Below are 9,189 nucleotides of genomic sequence, written 5' to 3'. Positions count from 1 at the left end.
GCTGAAGAAAGTGGTTTCTGTCACAGGTCTAGTCTCTCACAATCCCTCCTTCCACAGGGTCTCACTGGATCCATTGTTCTATCATTTGAGATTCTCAGATTCCAACAAAGGGACATGCTCAGACAAGGGGACCAATGGGAACAAGGAGATCCCTCAGACCAGCAGCCACTGCAAGGTGATGCTGTCACTCCTTCCTCTCCTTTGCTGTTTGATTTTCTATGGAGGTTTGGTTCTCAAGTCCCAGCAGCCATTGCTTTTCAGATTCCACCACTCCAAACAAAGAGAGACTAAAGTTTCCTCAGGTCTGTAATCTAGAGAAAGTTTGGTTTTGGGTGCCCCTTTCCTAGAGATTTGACTGTAATGCCCTCTCTTTTTGTTATTTTAAAGGAGTTATTCTGAATATAACCCTGTCGATGACAACTAGGGTCTATAGATGCTTTGGCTGATACAGTAGTCACTACCTGCCCCATGCAGCTATTTGCATCTAACTGCAATGTCATGAAAAAGGAAATACAACCTTCATCAAACAAACTAGTCACATTTTAAGTCCTTAGCAGACACATAGAGCTAGTGGCTGTGGTCTTGGACAACACAAATACAGAATAGTCCTATCATCCCATTAGCAATCATCATCCTATTAGTAAGTCTATTCATCATGTTATTATAGAAGTGTTTCAGGGACAGAGTGGAGGACGGGTCTAGAGGAGTCTTTTTAGGCAAAAAGTCAGACATCCTGTCATCTCTATATTCATTAGTAAAATTGATTAGGTCCCCTTGAAATGATTTCTTCTCTGACACTGTGCAGCTTCCTACCCTCTTTTAATTGTTATATTACCCTGCTCTTCAGCCTTAGAGTCTCAGAGATTACTCCTGTGGCTATTACACACATGTTGGTCACTTCTAAACTTAACCTCTCATCCTTGGACTCCTGAGTTTCAGACTCACCACTGAACTGCCCACTTAATATCTCCAGCGGACATATCAAAGGTTGTCTACCTTAATACCTCAGTGTGCTCCCTATCTATCATGTCACATCTCTTTCCTGTTCTCATCTCAGCACATGGTGAGTCTATCTGCTCAGTCAGAAGCCTTCGAACAATCCATGATCTTCCTTGGCCTCATTCAAATCCATCACCAACTCTGCTTCATTAATTAGTCCAAAGATTTCTTCAGACATTTTTCTTTTAATTTCTAACACATCTTTCCTTTCACATTTCCCTACTGCTGATTCATCTTTCTGCTCCTGTTTTAACATTATTTTCTCAAGGAATCCTTCCCTGTCCCCTGATCACTTACATAATTATTTGTTTAATGGGTCCTCCCTGCTCTGGATTGATAAAACAAGGGACACATGTTTTGTGTTTTATGAATCTGTTGTGTATAGCACAGGGCTAGGCACTTAACCAACAACCTTCACTGAGTATTTACTGTGGTCTTGGAACACAAGGTTATGAACTCATGAGCTCTTCGGTTGTCATTGTCCTCTGCATTCTCTCCATGGCCACTATGGAGAGATGGATGGCAGCATGTCTTGGCTCCTCTCCTGAATGATGTGTTTTCAAAATTGCATCATCGCTTGCACTCCTGGTTCTCCTAGGAGAATGCTTTCAGCATCTAATTCACGTGACTCCATCCAGGACACCGTTTGTCACCAAAGTCTCTGGATTTTCCTATTAGCCTTCCTGGTCCTCATAATTATTAGGGATGGAATTCCCTGGAGGATTTGGGGAGCTCGCGCACATACACTCTTTCCTGGCTCAGATGTCTCTCTCCTACAGCTCCCAGACACTCTGTACCTTACATCTCTGATCCTTCTGTTATTTTCCAAAAAGCAAGATCATTGAACTGTTTTCTGGGACTGACAAATCTTATGTATACAAGTTTTAAGTGAAGAAACACAGGCCCACACAGTGGCAAGCCATCCAGAATCTGACTAGCTCTTGATGACTATTATGAGCCCTGAACACTTAGAAGCTGGGCACTTCCTCCTTAGTGTGGAAGAACAAACACCCTCTAGTCATCTGGGTGAGACACACCCAATGTGGTACTTACCAGTCAAAGCTGCTAGCCAAGCTTTCTACTATGGATCTTGTTCCTTCCTTTTCTGCCACTTTTCTCTGTGAAACCATTTGGATTTAGTCTTTGTCCTCTTTGAAGATTAACCTGGATTCCTTGTGTTCATCATACATTCCCCACAGGGGGGATTTTTGATCTTTCCACTCACCCCACCTAGAATTCCTTCCTCCTGTTTTTTCCTCAGTTATGGATTAGATTTGGATTTGAACTCAAAAGTATGTCAGATACATAATGGGTTTCAAAGGATTTCTTATTGAATGAGTGAATGAACAAAAATAACATTAGTAGACATAAATAGATGTCAGCATCACAATCAGAAGTGTGCAGCAAAGTGTATGACACTGGAAAATGTTTATACAATCTGTTCATTCTCAAGGAGCACTATTCTATTATAAACAGTTGGCATTTTGCCGTATTAATTGCTCACTTGGATAACTGTGGATATCATCTACTTACATGATTCCTTCCTTCAGTGGTCTCCAAAGTAGGCATCCAGCTTTCTCTGACTTCAAGATTGGCAAGTAGAAGGTTGTGAGAAATGGATGGAGTGTGAAAGTGACAGGCAGAAAAGAAATTCTCCATAGCACATAATAATCAAAACACTAAAAGAAAGAGCATTAAAAGCTGTAAAAGAAAAAGACCAAGTAACATCCTATCAGAATTACACCTGACTTCTCAATGGAGACTCTAAAAGCCAGAAGGGCCTGGACAGATGAGCAGCAGACTGTGAGAGAACACAGAAGTCAACCCAGACTACTATACCCAGAAAAAGTTTCAATCATGATAGATGGAGAAAGATAGTCTACAACAAAACAAATTTAAACAACTATCTCTTACATTCCAGCCTGACAGAAAGCACAAGAAGGAAAACTTCAACCTGAAGAGGTTAATTCCACCCAAGAAAACACAAGGAATAAATAATACCAGAACAGCAAATTAAAGGAGGGGATAGGAACCCACAGCACAACAACAAAATAATGGAAATTGACAATTGCTGGTCACTGATGATTCTCAACATCAGTGATCTCAATTCCCCAATAAAACCCACTGCTAACAGAATGGATGCAAAAAAAACAGGATACATCCATTGGCTGCATCTGAGAAACACACATCAAGAATAGAGATCTCTTTAGAATAAAAGGATGGAAAAAGCTATTCCACACAAATGGAACTAAGAAGTAATCTGGTACAGCCACTTTACTATCTGGCAAAATAGACTTCAAACCAAAACTACCAGAGAAGAAAGAGAAGGACACTATGTACTCAAAGGAAAAATCCACTAAGAGAACATTGCAATTGCAAATAAACCAAACACCAAGGCATCTAAGCTCATAAAATCACCATTACTGCAGCTTAGATAATTTGCTAACCTTTTCGAAATGGATAGCCGGAGACTTATTAGTCTCTCGACCCTCCTCAGTAGACAGGTCATCCAGACAAAAACTCAACAGACAAATGCTGGAGCTAAATGGCAGCATAAACCAAAGGGACCTCAGAGATATTTACAGACTATTTCACCCAAACACAAATGAATGTACCTATTCTTAGGAGTTCGTGCAACTTTCCCCAAAACTGATGACATACTTGGACACAAAACAAGTCTTAACAGATACAAGAAAACTGAAAGAATAGCCTGCATTATTTGTGACCACCATGGATTAAACTAAATATCAACAGCAACAGAAATAACAGAAAGCTTACAAACTCAGGAAACTGAACAACTCACTACTGAATGAAAAATGGGTCAAAATAGAATTTAAAAATGAAATTTAAAACTTTTTTTTTGAATTGGATGGAAATGAAAACACAACATATCCAAATTTATGGGACACATTAAAGGTGGTTCTAAGAGACAATTTCATACCACTAAGTTAAAAAAAAAGGATAATAGTAACTTTATAGCACACCTGAAAGCTGTAGAACAACAACAACAACAACAACAACAAAAAGAGAAAAAGAAAAAGAAATCACACCCAAAAATAGTAGGTAGCAAGAAATAAACTTGGGGATGAAAATCAATAATAAAGAAACAACAACAATAACAAAAATTACAAGTGTCAATGTAACAAATACTTCCTTCTTTGAGAAAATTAGTAAGGCTGACAAATTCTTAGCCAAATTGACTAAAAGATGGAGAGAAGATCCAAATTAATAAGAGATGAAAAGGGAGACATAACAGACACTGAAGAAATCCAGAGAATTATAGGATCATACTTTAAAAACTTGTACCTTACCAAGTTTAAAAAGATCTGTAACTCCTAGTCAAATATAAGCAGTAATTAAAAGTTTACCACCCCAGGGGTGGGGATTTAGCTCAGTGGTAGAGTGCTTGCCTAGCAAGCACAAGGCCCTGGGTTCAATCCTCATCTCAAAAAAAAAAAAAAAAAGTTTACCACCCCAAATGACCATGTTAGTGCATAATTCTACCAGACTTTTAAGAGAGTTAATGCCAATACTCTTTAAATTATTATACAAAATAGAAACAGAAGGAACACTGCTTAGTTCTTTTTAAGAGGCCACAATTACCTTGATACTTAAACCACACAAAGACCCAACAAAGAAGGAAAATTACAGACCAACTTCCCATATGAATACAGATGCAAAAATACCTATAAACCAAATATAAGAACACATCAGTAAGATCATCCACCATGATCAAGCAGTCTTCAGAGATGCAGGCAGGGATGATTCAACTATGTAATTTGATAAATGTAGTCTACCACTTAAATAAACGGAAAGAAAAAACATTCACATGATCTCATCAGATGCAGAAAAGGCCTTTGACAAAATCCAGTACCTCTTCATGATAAAAGTTTTAGAGACCCACAGCCAGACAATGTGTATAAATTAAGAGACCTTGTCACACTTAGCCCTAAGATGTCCCCATCAAATATTTCCTTTCTCAGCTTCGAGAAGAAGAGGTGGTTAAGAGTTCAAGAGATAGAGGGTGTGGAGGACACCAAGGAAACAATGCCTTCTAAACACTGCATGTTTTATATGCACATATAATGCACATGATGCACATATAAAACCTGTGCGACAGCATGCACAGGGCCTGGATCAGATGGGGTCGCAGAGTTGAGAAGAATGGTGGACATATAACCCCATTCCTAACCCAGAGGCTGTCTCTAGTTGATAACTACTTATAAATGAAAATTTAGTTTTCTCCAGAGGAGTCTCACTGGGGAAATGAACTACTCTTAAGGATAGGCCATGTCCAGTGGTAGATGGTCAATAAAAATGAACTCAAAGGTATATTTGAAGATTCTTTGTCTCATAACATTAAGTCAAGGCATTCTTTTTTTTAAACTGAGTATGTCACTTGTGCATACATTATTGTTTCCAGTTTTGTGCTTTTATAGGATTCCTATGTGTGTGAGTGAGTGTGTCTGTGTCTACATGTGTGAGTGTGCCTTTTCTTTGGCTCTTTTCCTTCTTTTTATTTGTTTTGTCCTATTCTGATTTGCTTGTTTTTGTCTTATCTTATTGTATTTTACTTAATTTTATTATTTTCTCTTGGATGCCTACTTGTTTTTTAAGGAGAGAGAGGAAGGGTGTGGATCTGGATGAGGAGTGGGAGGTGGGCAAGAACGGGGAGGAGTAGAGGGAGGAGAAACTGTAATCAGAATATATTGCATGAATAAAATCTATTTTCAATAAAAGAAAATATACCTTCAACAGCAAGAATCAAGCAACTCGTTGCTTACCCCAAAATGTCTATTTTATTTGACACATCTCAGGGGGCTCTTTTATATTTGTAGATCTCTGCAGTGTTCAGCTTGATCTTTAAAAATATTGAGTGAATATCAATAAAACCAATGCATTAAAATATTCTATTTTCCAGCATATATGATAGGGATGTTTATAAACAAAAATGTATTTTCTAGGAATTCAGAAATGAATACTAATCTATGAATTTTAATTTAGTGATGTACTAGAAGACGCTGTGAAAATATAAGCCATTTAGCTGTCAAGTTAGTAGTGGAGTAAAACTGTACACATGTACATTTTAGGAGATGAAATTAAATTCTTATTGCATTTATGTTAAATGCTTTGCATATAGTTTTTATTATGCTTTACATAAAAACCCAAGCTATCTGAATTTACTACCACACAGTACTGCTTAATCTTTTCCCCATTCCAACCCCTTGGCTAACACATTGGCTCATATTTCTGTTGATAAAGTTGATTCTTGTCATATAACACATACATTTTTGTACGTACTTATTCTCTAAACTTCTACAGCCATCAAGCTAGAAGCAAGGTTTCCCTCAGATCTTTGCAGCTGCTATTCTGTCTCTGGCAGGATGCTAATAAAGACTAACTTGGAAGCAAGTGTTCTTGATCATAAGAGATCCCTTTTTGTGGTCATGGTCTATGCTCCTTCAGGGGGAGAGACCTCAGATAGTTCCTCGGAGTGAGCAGCAGTGACCCACCATCTGTTCCAGAGGTATATGGAAGGGAGGAGAAAAGGAAGTTGAGGCTGTGATGGTCTTAATTTAAGGCCTCAAGGAAGAGAAAGGAAGAGGTATATGGAAGGGAGGGGAAAAGGAAGTTGAGGCTGTGATGGTCTTAATTTAAGGCCTCAAGGAAGAGAAAGGATGGGAACCTTTGTAGGTGGCAGTGTCAGAGGAGAATTCACTGACAGGCTGACTGGGCAGGAAACAGAAAAAAGCAAGACCACTAGCAAAGAGACATGAATGAGCAACCCCCACCTCAGCTGTGAGGCAGGGAGCATGGAGGCCTTTGGGCTAGGAGCAGGTGCTCAGTCCTCTCAGCAATCACCCATCTTGTCATTCCAGATAGATGCGTTTGTTAAAATGCCTTGGTAATGCTGCACACCTTTTAAAATTGCATTCAGTACTAAATAATGGAGTAGTTTTGTTCAAAGCAGTATTTATTTTTTTTTATGAAGAAAAGAGCCATATTATATTTTTATCGAAAATGTTGTGAGAGGAAAAGCTCCGTGTTACTGAAATGACAAAAAAAATCATAACAACCCCCTACTTATGAAAGTGTTCTTCCCTATAAGAACATGTTGAATGAATGGCATTATTCTAGGCAGAGCTGTGTATTTATTAGTTTCTTTTGAAATGTAATTTGTATAGTGGTTTGTTTTTTATTCTTAGTCTTTTGATGGCAATGAAACAGATTTATTTGCTACATGTTGGATGTGGAATAGGTAACAGATAACCAAGGGAGAGAGTTTAATAAAACATTCAAGAAGGGGAGAGTAGCCTCAGTGTATATGTCTGTTTACACTGCAGCTAGTAAATAAGAGGAAGATAAGGGTAAGGCTTTAACTCGCTATTGCATCCTGGAAGGTTTATTGAAAATTGGGTAGAACACTCTGGTGTTTCATGTTCACATTTTGGTGTGAGCTATGCCCTGTACCTACAGTAAACTATACTTTGGTTTTGTACAGGAAGCCACTGTTTCATAGGAAACTTGCAAGTGGTTATGGAGGGGAAGTGGCTCCTGACTGTAGGCCTGGCCTATTTCTCATTGTTCTCTGTCATTCTGGACAACTGAACAATGCAGCATTTGATTCTGATGATCATTGAACAGAAACTGATAGATAATTGCACAGAACCTTTAGAAGATATGTGACAATAAACACAGCTCTGCTGAGCACAGCTGCAACTTGGATTGGAAGACATCGTACCTAGCAGTGAAAGTGTGTTTGAGCTGATCCTCTGACACTGGACTAAAGCAGATCATGCACAAATCTTGTACCAAATCAGTCTGTGCTCAGGTCACACTGGATTCACAGAAGAAATCACTTCTCTTCTACTCTCAAGGCAGGAAGAAGAATGTGGTTCCCTGAGAGCAGCCCAGGCTAACCTGACTTTAATGTTCCCTTCTAAGCATCTTGCTTTGGAGAGTGATGAATAACTTCCTGTTTCTGGACTCAGTTTCTTTAGTATAGATATAGGGGAGCCACTGAGGAAAACTGACTCTCATTCCTAGTAATCAATACAAAAAGCTTTCCAGTGGGAAAGCAGGACCAGATGTGTTCCTCCCAACTATTGCTGGCTCTATAGAGTAAGGTCTGAAGATTGAAAAGGATAGGAAACCTCATATCTAAATTTCCACTGATTCAGAATCTTAAGTATAGGATTAGGAATTTATCAATAAATTAGTTAAATTAAATTAAATCAATAAGTTAGTTATTTTGTTAATACATAAAAGCTTTTAGGCTATAAATATTCCATAATGGCTTGTTTGATATAACATGACATCTGACTACATGTGTGTATTGAAAAGATAGGAACACAAAAGCAAAACATAGAAAATGATTGGCACAGGTCCGAGAACTTAGACCTATTTTCAAATGTGGACTTTATCAAATAGCCCATTTAGTTCCCAGTTATGTCAATATTTGCTTATTTCTGACTTTCTATCACCCACATTTTCCTGTGAAAACCATATTGAAAGGCTCAGGAGTAATGGCATGCTATTCCTGAAAATACTTGCTTTTCTTCAGATTTTAGAAAGTGGAAAAAATTGAAAATTCTGCTGCAACCTATTGCTTGACTCTTGAAGGACTATCACAACACTCCCTGAGCAATTCATTGAGGAAGGTGCTCAACAGGTTAGCTTGCTTGGACAAAATACATAAAAGAGAACTTGATTTGATTTTTAACAACCATGTATTACTTTTGTGGTTTTTTGGAGAAAGATAATTACTGTCCACATTTGTAGGTATGTGGTGCATCTCATGTAGAAAATAGTTAAATAATTGGTTTTAACCCCAGAAACTTTATTTTCTTCCATATTATTAAGACATATACATAAGAGGGTTCATCTTCTGTTTAATGGACACATGCTTTCTTTAAGAGAGTAAGACGTGATATGTGAATCAATGTTTCAAAAGAAATTTATATTCTGAATTTCTTAAAGAGATGTTTTATATGTTTGACACATTCCTTATTTTAGCAAAATTATCAAGTAACAATCAAATAATTTGACTCTGGTGGACTTCAGTAAATATACTGAATAAAGTATTTCATTTGTTTACACACATAGAGATAGACATGTGTGTGGGTGTACATACATATCTTCACATGCTATTAATAAATGAATTCCTATGTTTATGGATATAGAAGTTGA

The 9,189-nt window shown here is 37.8% G+C and overlaps 1 protein-coding gene across 5 annotated transcripts in view; it reads right to left on the bottom strand.

The window, feature by feature from the left end:
* Window positions 1–6,224: 6,224 nt before the first annotated feature.
* Window positions 6,225–9,189, bottom strand: part of Pdgfd (platelet derived growth factor D) — a 225,821-nt gene continuing 222,856 nt past the window's right edge. For all 5 annotated transcript variants that reach the window (XM_036191666.1, XM_036191667.1, XM_036191668.1 and 2 more), the window contains one exon: window positions 6,225–9,189. This exon is cut by the window's right edge and continues 294 nt beyond it. The gene's annotated coding sequence lies outside the window, so the exon portion shown is untranslated.

The sequence above is a fragment of the Onychomys torridus genome, chromosome 7 (genome assembly GCF_903995425.1).
Source record: "Onychomys torridus chromosome 7, mOncTor1.1, whole genome shotgun sequence".
NCBI classification, from domain to species: Eukaryota; Metazoa; Chordata; class Mammalia; order Rodentia; family Cricetidae; genus Onychomys; species Onychomys torridus.
The sequence above is the reverse complement of the archived record's forward strand: the minus strand, read 5'-3'. Positions and strand labels throughout refer to the sequence as shown.